The sequence below is a fragment of the Amblyraja radiata genome, chromosome 4 (genome assembly GCF_010909765.2).
Source record: "Amblyraja radiata isolate CabotCenter1 chromosome 4, sAmbRad1.1.pri, whole genome shotgun sequence".
Taxonomy (NCBI): Eukaryota; Metazoa; Chordata; class Chondrichthyes; order Rajiformes; family Rajidae; genus Amblyraja; species Amblyraja radiata.
In genome coordinates, this window is record NC_045959.1 from 101,329,936 (window position 1) to 101,341,977 (window position 12,042).

Sequence of the window (12,042 nt, forward strand, 5' to 3'; positions counted from 1 at the left end):
GTCTTATCGTATCTCTAAAATAAACAAAACGAACCATCCTTGGAGAACAGAGATAGATGACATTTCCGGTCGGGATCCTTATTCAGTCTGAAGGAGTGTTGTGAGCAGTTTTGGGCCCCATGTCTGAGGAAGGATGCCCTGGTGTTGGAGAGGGTCCAGAGGAGGTTTACGAGAATGATCCAAGGAATGTTTGGGTTAATGTATGATGAGCGTTTGTTGGCACTGGGCCAGTACTCGCTGGAGTTTAGAAGAATGAGGGTGGGACCTCATTGAAAGTTACAGAATAGTGAAAGGCCTGGATCGAGAGGATGTTTCCATCAGTGGGAGAGTCTGCGACTAGAGGACATAGAAGAAAAGAACCTACCATTAGGAAGATGAGCAGGAATTTCTTTATTCAGAGGGTGGCGAATCTGTGGAATTCATTGCCACAGACGTCTGTGGAGGCCAAGGCAATGGATATTTTAAGTTGGAGATTGACAGATTCTTGATTAGTACAGATGTCAGGCGTTATGGGGAGAAGGCAGGAGAATGGGATTGAGAAGAAACGATTGATCAGCCATGATTGAATGGCAAAGTAGATTTGATGGGCCGAATGGCCTAATTCTGCTCCTAGAACTTCTGAACTTATGATCCAAAACTTCACCTATCCACCTTCTTCCTTCTTGCGAATGAAACATAAACCACAGGAATAGTTAGATCTCAAGCTGGGTGTCAAACAGTCAGGTTGTTGTCTCTGTTGGCGTCAATGTCTGCCAGGCCCTGAGCTCCATTTGGTGGGTGGTAGAGCGGGCACCCAGAGATGACATGGTTGGCTGTCTGTTGTTCTGCTCCACATTCACAGGCTGGTCTCTGGCGGAGCCCCCGTCTCCACACGCTGGCATTGAAACGCCCAACTCCAGTATGAAGTATATGTTCCTGAGGAACATGGGTACCTCAGGAACATATGCTGCCTGGCCCACTGAGTTACTCCAGCAATTTGGGTCTTCCCTTGGTAAACCAGCATCTGCAGTCCCTTATTTCTCTACACGCAGTGCCGTGCTGTTCATTTATCTCATTTTCCAGCGATTACCCCTTAATCTTCTATACCCGGTCACGCCAAGTGCTCATTTAGATATTCGCCTTGATCGTTCCTCTTCTCCCTTGCTCCTCTCCGGCACAAGGTACAGAAACTTGAAAGTGGTGTGCCAGAGGTGACAGAAGCCATTTAACCTAGAAACCTGCAAATATATGTCGATAAAACCCACGCAGTCACAGGGAGAACGTACAAACTCCGTACAGACAGCACCTGTAGTCAGGATCGAACCTGGGTCTCCGGCGCTGTAAGGCAGCAACCGCTGCGCTACCTTGCCACCCTCTTTTAAATCTTTATCCTGTATCTGTACACTGTGGACGGCTTGATTGTAATCGCGTATTGTCGTTCCTTTGACTGGACAGCACCCGACAAATAGTTTTTACTGTACCTCGGTACACTTGACAATAATAAACTAAACTAAACTAAACAATGTGCTGCTGCCCAGAACTGTACACAATGTTCCAGCCCAGATCCAACTAATGATTTATAAAAGTTACACCATAACCTCCTGATACTCCACACCATGATTAATGAAGGTAAATATCCCACAAGTCTTGTTAACCACTTTATCTCTCTGTGCTGCCACCTGCAGGGATTATTTGGCCTTGCACATTCAAGTCAACTAGTTCTCAATATCAAGAGCAGAAAACAAAATGCTGGAGGAATGGAGCAGTAGGGTGGTGCAGCTTTCTCAGCGCCAGAGTCCCGGGTTCCATCCTGACCACGGGTGCTGTCTGTACCTAGTTTGTACGTTCTACCTGTCACCTGTGTGGGTCTTACCATCACCAGTATAGGAGTAAAGAGGTTCTTCTGCAGTTGTATAGGGCTCTGGTGAGACCACATCTGGAGTATTGCGTACAGTTTTGGTCTCCTAATTTGAGGAAGGACATCCTTGTGATTGAGGCAGTGCAGCGTAGGGTCACGAGATTGATCCCTGCGATGGCGGGTCTGTCATATGAAGAAAGATTGAAACGACTAGGCTTGTATTCACTGGAGTTTAGAAGGATGAGAGGAGATCTTATAGAAACATATAAAATTATAAAAGGACTGGACAAGCTAGATGCAGGAAAAATGTTCCCAATGTTGGGCGAGTCCAAACCAGGGGCCACAGTCTTAGAATAAAGGGGAGGTCATTTAAGACTGAGGTGAGAAAAAACTTTTTCACCCAGAGAGTTGTGAATTTTAGGAATTCCCTGCCACAGAGGGCAGTGGAGGCCACGTCACTGGATGGATTTAAGAGAGAGTTAGATAGAGCTCTAGGGGCTAGTGGAGTCGAGGGATTTGGGGAGAAGGCAGGCACAGGTTATTGATAGGGGACGATCAGCCATGATCACAATGAATGGCGGTGCTGGCTCGAAGGGCCGAATGGTCTCCTTCTGCACCTATTTTCTATGTTTTCTCCAACCCTCCAAAGACGTACAGGTTTGTCGATTAATTGGCGTGGTATACCGTAAATGTAAAATTTTCCCTAGTGCGTGTTGGTTTGTGTTAATGCGCGGGGGTCGCTGGTCCACGCGGACTCGGTGGGCCGAAGGGCCTGTTTCCGCGCTGTATCTCGAAACTAAACAAACTTAAACTGCAGTGAATTGTGTACGCAGCCCAGACCATCATACAAACCAACCTCCCTTACATTTACCCCTCCATTTACACCTCACGCTGCCTCGGCAAGGCCAGCAGCATAATCAAGGAAGAGTCGCACCCTGGCCAATCCCTCTTCTCCCCTCTCCCATCGGGTAAAGAAGTGTGAAAACGCACACCTCCATCCTCAGTCAATTGATATTTTTAAGGCAGAGATAGATAGATAGAAACATAGAAAATAGGTGCAGGAGAAGGCCATTCGGCCCTTCGAGACAGCACTGCCATTCAATATAATCATGGCTGATCATCCTAAATCAGTATCCCGTTCTTGCTTTCTCCCCATATCCCTTCATTTTTTATTAGTACGGGTCTGGGGTTATGGGGAGAAAGCAGGAGAGTGGGGTTAGGAGGGCGAGAGAGATCAGCCATGATTGAATGGCAGAGTAGACTTGATGGGCCGAATGGCCTAATTCAGCAACTGTCACTTATGAACATGATTACAAGAGCAACTCTCAGCTGCCTGCACGCACTCCATATCCCTCCGTTCCCTGCATATCTATGTGCCAGTCCCGATATTGGGGGAGTCCAGAACCAGGGGTCCACAGTTTAAGAATAAGGGGTAAGCCATTTAGAATGGAGACGAGGAAACACTTTTTCTCACAGAGAGTTGTGAGTCTGTGGAATTCTCTGCCTCAGAGGGCGGTGGAGGCCGGTTCTCTGGATACTTTCAAGAGAGAGCTAGATAGGGCTCTTAAAGATAGCGGAGTCAGGGGATATGGGGAGAAGGCAGGAACGGGGTACTGATTGGGGATGATCAGCCATGATCACATTGAATGGCGGTGCTGGCTTGAAGGGCCGAATGGCCTACTCCTGCACCTATTGTCTATTGAAGCCACTTAAGACTTTCATTGTGGAGTAGGGAGGAGAACTTCTTCAAAGTTCTCCGCTGAGTTTCCCCAGCAATTTTGTGTACCTAAGACTTTCATTGTTCCGTTTTGGGACATAGGACAATATAACACTCTTGACTCTCTCTCTTGAGATGACTCAAGTGTTGGTCTTGCTGACCTAAATATGGTTGGTTGCTAAAGGCAGGCATTTTAATTACAAATGAGATGTAAATATGAAATGAATGAGGTCAGACCAGAAAAATAAACCATGAGATACAGAACTGTAAATCTGAAATAATTTACCTGCTGGGATAAATAAAGTTCTATCGTATCGTAAGGTGAATGTTGGAAATATTCAGCAGCCGAGGCCGGGATTTTTCTTTTTCTTTAGAGATCCAGCATGGAAACAGGGCCTTTGGCCCACTGAGCCCACGCCGACTGTCGATCACACCGTTTCTATATTACGCTACTTTCCCATCCACACTAGGTCACGGGGAGAACGTACAAACTCCGCACAGACAACACCCGTAGTTAGGAACGAACCCGGGTCTCTGGCGCCGTGAGGTAGCAACTCTATCGCTGCGCCACCGTGCCGCCCTGTTATTGTTTGGATGGAGTGTGGGGGGGGGAAGCGGAGGAAACGGAGAAAACCCACGCGCTTGTGTTACTGAATAACAGTGGATTTATATGATGAGAGACACTCTGATCACTACATACATCCACAGTACGTTTGATTGCATGGTAATCAAGGGGATGTGGGGAAGGCTTCTGAAAAGCTGCCAGACCTTTACGCCCAGTGATTAAAGATCACTCCTTTGTCATTTGGTCATGTTGTCATGGTACCTCATGTTGTTTCATAAGGTCGTAAGGAATAGGAGTAGAGTTAGGCCCATTAAGTCTACTCTGCCATTCAATCATAGCTGATCTATCTCTCCCTCCTAACTGCATTCTCCTGCCTTCACCCCGTAACCCCTGACACCTGTACTAATCAAGATTCTATGTATACATTGACAGCCTCCACGGCCTTCTGTGGCAAAGAATCCCACAGATTCACCACCCTCTGACTAAAGAAATGTCTCCTCATCTCCTTCCTAAAGATACTTTCAAGAGAGAGCTAGATTGGGCTCTTAAAGATAACGGAGTCAGGGGATATGTGGAGAAGGCAGGAACGGGGTACTGATTGGGGATGATCAGCCATGATCACATTGAATGGCGGTGTTGGTTCAAAGGGCCAAATGGTCTACTCCTGCACCTATTGTCTAAAAGAACGTCCTTTAATTCTGAGGCTATGACCTCTAGTCCTAGCCTTTCCAAAGTTGTTCATTACCCTCTGAAAGCGAATATATCAAAAATAGTAAGTTCAGGCGTCAATAATACTGTGCTACTCTAAAATTTTAGACTTTTGATGAGAGATACAGCCCGGGAACAGGCCCTTCGGCCCACCGAGTCCGTGCCGACTAGCGATCCCCGCACATTAACACTATCCTACACACGAGGGACTATTTACAAGTTTACCGAAGCCAATTAACCTACAAACCTGCACACATTTGGAGTGTGGGAAGAAACCGGAGCACCCGGAAAAAACGCACGCGGTCACAGGGAGAAGGTAAAACTCCGTTCAGACATCCGAAGTCAGGATCGAACCCGGATCTCTGGCACTGTGAGGCAGCAATTCTACCGCCGCGCCGCCCAGTCTTGAAACAGTCACGGGTTCACTATATATATAAGGAGATTCTAAGTTCCCTGTGTTTCCAGTTGGAAAGTTTGACACAATTAAAAAATTGTCCAAATGGTAAAAATCACAAAGTGCTGAAATCACTCATCGGGTCAGGCTGCATCTCTTATCCATGTTCTCCAGAGATGCTGCCTTATCCGCTGAGTTACTCAGTCCAACACATTGTGTTTTTTGCTCAAGATTCCAGCATCTGTAGTTCTTGTGTCCATCCAAATAATAAATGCATGTTAAAGTTCCACCGAAAATAAAAAATTCCCAGAATTTTTTTCCGGGGTTGGTAGTAGCATATTATTTTTTATTTATTTCAAAAATTGACTTTATTCCAAATAAATAAACATATATAAATGTACTAACATTTGCATTTTGGCCGAAGGGCCTGTTTCCATGCTGTGTTACTCTGTGCATTCACTATTGCTAGTGTTATACCCTATGCAGCATTGTAGCCCCAGGTTGCTGTGCACCTATACCCAGCATTGCAGCCCCAGCTTGCTGTGCAGCAATTCAGCTCTGCCCAGCATTGCAGCTCTAACTTGCCGTGCACCTATACCCAGCATTGCAGCCCCAGCTTGCTGTGCACCATTGCATCTCTGCCCAGCATTGCATCCTCAGCTTGCTGTGTCGCAATTCAGCTATGCCCACCATTGCAGCTCTAGTTTGCTGTGCAGCTATTCTCAGCATTGCAGCTCTAGCTTGCTGTGCAGCAATTCAGACATGCCCAACATTGCATCTATACCCTATCTTGCTGTGCATCATTGCATCTATGCCCAGCATTGCATCTATACCCTATCTTGCTGTGTATCATTCCATCTGTACCCTAGCTTGCAGTGCATCATTGCATCTATGCCCAGCATTGCATCTATACCCATACCCTAGCTTGCTGTGACCAATACAGCCGCTCGGGGTCGTGCCGCTGCTGCTGCCGCCGCTTCCGGGCTCCGGCGCCGGGTCACGTGCGTTGGAGACAGAACGTTCCCCGGGCGGCGGGCGGCGCGCTGATTGGCTGGGTCCCGGGCCCGGGGCGTGGCCAGGCCACTGTGACGTCAGGCGGCGGCGATCAGCTGTTGCTGTTGCGAGTTCCACAACAATAATAACAAAAGCGACACAGACCCAGACACACACCCTGACACAACGCCCTGGCTCTACCTCACCCGCACCGCACTGCCGCCAAGGGCACCACACTGTTGCAACACAAAATCCAAGCCGGCCTTTTTTTCCCCCTGGAAAATATTGTTGTTGTTGTCGCCGCTTTTTCTTTTGAGTTTTTGCACTACCGACCGAGGGAAGCAAGTGTGCAAGACTGCACCTCCGAGCCAGGCAAGTTGGACTCCAGACACAACTTTCTGCATTGCAATATGGTGCTTGATGTTCTCGGGGGAGGGGGGGGGAGGGGGGGTGGGGGTTGTGGCCGGGGTGGTGCTGCGAGGCGCCGGGTGGGGTGAGTGAGTGAGAGAGAGAGTGAGTGAGTGTGGGTGAGAGTGTGTGTGTGAGCGATGGAGTGAGTGTTAAGAGAGTAAGTGTGTTACAGTCAGTGTGTGTGAGTGAGTGGGAGATAAAGTGTGAAAAAGTGAGTGAGAGAGAGAGAGAGTGTGCAATGGAGTGAGTGTTAAGAGAGTAAGTGTGTTACAGTCAGTGGGAGAGAGTGAGGGATAAAGTGTGAGAGAGAGCGAGTGTGAGAGTGAGTGTGTGAGAGTGAGGGTGAGTGTGTGTGAGAGGGTGAGTGTGTGTGAGAGGGTGAGTGTGTGTGAGAGAGACGAGGAGAAAAGCGAGAGAAAAGACAAAGCCAAGGCAACTGTGCAGCGGAGCAACATGAAGGGGCACTTTGGACAAGTATTTATAGCTCGATTCTTCTCACCAACACCCTCCCCCCTCCCTTCGGAGCCCTGTCTAAATGCAATGGTGTTGACATTTAAAGGCACTGCACTTTATTTCCTTCATCCCATATCAGCCACACTTTCTCCCCTCCTCCCCTCATTATTTTCTTACAGCCAGACGACCAGCCGGGTGCTTTTCTAAACCGCTTGCGTTAGCTTTTTTTTGTTGTTGTTCATGGCGTAACTAAACAGCCGTGTCGCCGGGCTCTGCAGTTGCTGAGGATGAGGTTGGAGACACTGTTGTGTTCCTGCTACTCGCGTTAGCTGCTTATTGCGGATGTTTGTTTTTCCTGCGTGCAATGTTTAACCATCATCACTGCTGCCGTTTCTGTCCTCCCCCCCCCCCCTCCCTTTCCTGTGTCCAATGCAGGATTCTCTCTCTCCCCCCCCCCTCCAAATTTTTTTTAAAAATAGTCACGCCATTAATTGTTAGCTTTTCTTTCTTTTTTTAAATCAGCATCCTGTTGATATACATTCTGATCAGTTGCATGAACTCCCTTCCCTGTGTGTGTTTGAACGTCACTTGTTTCGAAGCGAAGTGGCGCTGTGCTGGAAATGTGGACGAACAAAGAATCTGGCCAGAAATGCTACTAATCTGCGATGTAGCGATTAACTTCCTTCTAAAGTAGGCGCAGAAGTGAAGACCCATGTTCTAGGGATTCATGATGATTGGGGGGGGGGGGGGGTTCAAATCTAGCTGGTTCCTGGTGGAGCAAATCTTCCACTGGCTCAGGACGATGTGGCTCGGTCAACTTTTGGAATGCAGCCAAGTAGGCAACCTTGGTATACTTCCATCTTCCCCACTCGACAACACCGTCAAAACTGTGATACACTTGTTGCTGGACGTGTTGACAGTGGAATTATACCTAATCTAGTCAGACAGCGAATGTAGTAATTCCTTGAAAAGTCTGTTCCATCAATAACATCATGAGGAGAATAGACAGGGTGAATGCATAGAGTATAGACAGTAGGTGCAGGAGTAGGCCATTCGGCCCATCGAGCCAGCACTGCCATTTAATACGATCATGGCTGATCATCCACAATCAGCCTTCTCGCCATATCCCCTGACTCTTTAAGACCTCTATCTAACTCTCTCTTGAAAGCATCCAGAGAATTGGCCTCCATTGCCTTCTGAGGCAGAGAATTCCACAGATTCACAGCCCTCTGTGTGAAAAAGATTTTCCTCATCTACGTTCTAAATGGCTTGCCCCTTATTCTTAAAATAGACCCTTCGGCCCAACTCGACCATCTAAGCTAGTCCCAGATCCCTCTAAACCCATCCTATCTATGTACTGTCTTTAAAATGCTGTTATAGTACCTGCCTCGACTACCTCCTGTGCAGGTTGTCCCATACACCCACCATTGTCTGAGTGAAAAAGTTGCCCTATGGGTTCCAGTTAAATCTTGGAGTGTAGAAACAAGGAAGGAACTGCAGGTTGCTGGGTTAAATCGAAGATAAACACAAAATGCTGGGGCGAGGGTGTTGGTGAGAAGAATCGAGCTATAAATACTTGTCCACAGATTCACAACTCTCTGGGTAAAAATGTTTTCCCTCATCTCCGTTCTAAATGGCCTACCCCTTATTCTTGAACTGTGGCCCCTGGTTCTGGACTCCCCCAACATGAAGGGAACATGAAGGCCTGTTATCAAGAGGTAATCGCTAAAAGGGGGTTATTATAAATGGACGGCCTGCGTATGGTGAAGAAATTATAATCTCAAGTATGAGGAAGGATGTGCTCTGAGGAGAGGGTCCAGAGGAGGTTACAAGAACGATCCCAGGAATGAGTGGGTTAACATGATGAGCGATTGACAATACTGGGCCTGCACTCGCTGGAGTTTAGAAGAATGAGGGGGGGGGGGGACCTCATTGAAACTTACTAAGTAGTGAAAGGCTTGGAATTGGAGAGGATTTTTCCACTAGTGGGAGAGTCTAGGACTAGAGGTCACATCCTCAGAATTAAAGGGCATTCCTTAAGCAAGGATATGAGGAGGAATTTCTTTACTCAGAGGGTGGTGAATCTGTGGAATTCATTGCCCCAGAAGGCTGTGAAGGCCAAGTCAATGGATATTTTTAAGGCATAGATAGATAGATAGATAGATTGTTGATTAGTGCAAGTGTCAGGGATTTTGAGGAGAAAAGGCAGGAGATTGGGGTTAGGAGGGAGAGATAGATCAGCCATGATTCAATGGCGGAGTATACTTAATGGCCTAATTCTGCTCCTATCACTTATGACCGTTCGTGGTTCCAGAGTGCAGAATATAGTTCTCAGCATTGTTGCGCATCAGTTCCATGGACAAAGTCTAATGTCCGCAATGGGGTAGAGGTAGATTGGGCACCAAGTGATGAACAGAAAGTACAATATAAGGTTATTGGCCGCAACCTTCCCTTCATTGATGAACTGTATACTGCAAGGGCCAGGGAGCGAGTGGGTAAGATCATCTCTGTCCCCTCTCACCCTGGCCACAAACTCTTTGAATCACTTCCCTCTGGAAGGTGACTCCGGACTGTCAAAGCTGCCACAGCCAGACATAAAAAACAGCTTTTTTCCCACGAGCAGTAGCTCTACTCAATAACCAAAAATCTGTAGCCTCCTTTTGCTCTAGTATTTTATTCAATTCACATGTTTAATCGATAATGTTTTATTATTAATGCTTAATGTTTTATGTCTCATTCCTAACCGTCACTGTATGTCATGTTGTCACTTGCGGGTGGAGCACCAAGGCAAATTCCTTGTATGTGAATACAAATAAACATATTCATTCATTCAATATAAATGATACCTAAGTGAAAAATACATTTAGGCCTTGTGGATGTTATTGTATAACTTAGATGTTCTCTTATATCTAATGATGAGAGTAATTGACAGGGTAGACAAGCAGAACCTTTATCCCCAAGGTGGTCAAAGACCAGAGGGCATTGCTTTAAGGTGAGGGACGACAAAGTTCCCGTTAAAGGTGATAGACAATAGATGCAGGAGTAGGCCATTCGGCCCTTTGAGCCAGCACAACCATTCAATGTGATCATGGCTGATCATCCCCAAGCAGTACCCCGTTCCTGCCTTCTCCCCATATCCCCTGACTCCGCTATTTTTAAGAGCCCTATCTAGCTCTCTCTTGAAAGCATCCAGAGAACCTGCCTCCACCGCCACTCTGAGGCAGAGAATTCCACAGACTCACCACTCTCTGTGAGAAAAAGTGTTTCCTCGTTTCCATTCTAAAAGGCTTACTCCTTATTCTTAAACTGTGGCCCCTGGTTCTGGACTCCCCCAACATCGGGAACATGTTTCCTGCCTCTAGTGTGTCCAAGCCCTTAACAATCTTATATGTTTCAATGAGATTCCCTCTCATCCTACTAAATTCCAGAGTGTACAAGCCCAGCTGCTCTATTCTCTCAGCATATGACAGTCCCACCATCCCGAAAATTAACCTTGTAAACCTACGCTGCACTCCCTCAATAGCAAGAATGTCCTTCCTCAAATTAGGGGACCAAAATTGCACACAATACTCCAGGTGTGATGTGCAGGGCAAGTTCTTTTCTTACACAGGGGTGGTGGTGGAGGCAGATACATAAGTGGTGATTCAGTGGCTTTTAGATAGGCACGTGGATATAGAAACATAGAAACATAGAAATTAGGTGCAGGAGTAGGCCATTCGGCCCTTCGAGCCTGCACCGCCATTCAATATGATCATGGCTGATCATCCAACTCAGTATCCCGTACCTGCCTTCTCTCCATACTCTCTGATCCCCTTAGCCACAAGGGCCAGGGAATGGAGGGATAAGCATCAAGTGCAGGCAGGTATGATATTCCTTGGAGTGCAGGAGGATGAGGGGTGATCTTATCGAGGTGTGTAAAATCACGAGAGGAATAAATCGGGTCTCTCGCCCAGAGTAGGGGAATCGAGGTCCGGAGGACATCGGTTCAAGGTGAAGGGGAAAAGATTTAATAGGAATCTGAAAGGTAACTTCTTTACACAAAGGGTGATGGGAGTATGGAACAAGCTGTCAGAGGAGGTAGTTGAGGCAGGGACTATCCCAACGTTTAAGAAACAGTTAGACAGGTACATGGATAGGACAGGTTTGGAGGGATGTGGGCCAAACGCAGGCAGGTGGGACTAGTGTAGATGGGAAATTGTTCTCCGGTGTGGGCAAGTTGGGCCGAAGGGCCTGTTTCCACCCTGTATTACTCTTTGACTCTATTAATCGATCTTGGCATCATGCTCGGCACAGGCATTGTGGGCCGAAGGGCCTGTTCCTGTGCTGCACTGGCCTATGTTCGATGTTTCCTGCAGGGCGCGATGCCTTATTCCTCTAACCTGTTCTGCGGGGCCTGCACTACCCGCCTGCTTTCGCCCCTAACTTCCCCTCCTGTGTTGCTTCATGGACCGTGTGTAGGAAGGAACTGCAGATGCTGGTTTAAATTGAAGATGGAGACAAAATGCTGGAGTAACTCAGCGGGGTAGGCAGCATCTCTGGAGAGAAGGAATGGGTGACGTTTAGGGTCGAGTCATCAACCATTCCTTTCCTCCAGAGATGCCGCCTGCCCCGCTGAGTTACTCCAGCATTTTGTGTCTATCTTGCTCAATGGACGCGCAGTTCTCCATTAGGCAATACAGATAGGGAACTTCCTGACGTTTATTTGATCATGTCCACAGTAAAAGGATTTCTATACACTATCCAGTATACCTAGTTTAGATTGGAACATAATTAATTTGATTGGACAGTTGTCATTGAGTATTACAGCACAGAAATTGCTGTAATTTCCCCATGGCCCAGGAAGTTGTTTACTGACTATAGATGTTACTCAAGTACCTGCAGTTCCTCATGTGGCTCTCAGTTCTGACAAAGGGCTCTGGGCCTTTAGACTTTGGGGATATAGCATGGAAACAGGCCCTTCAGCC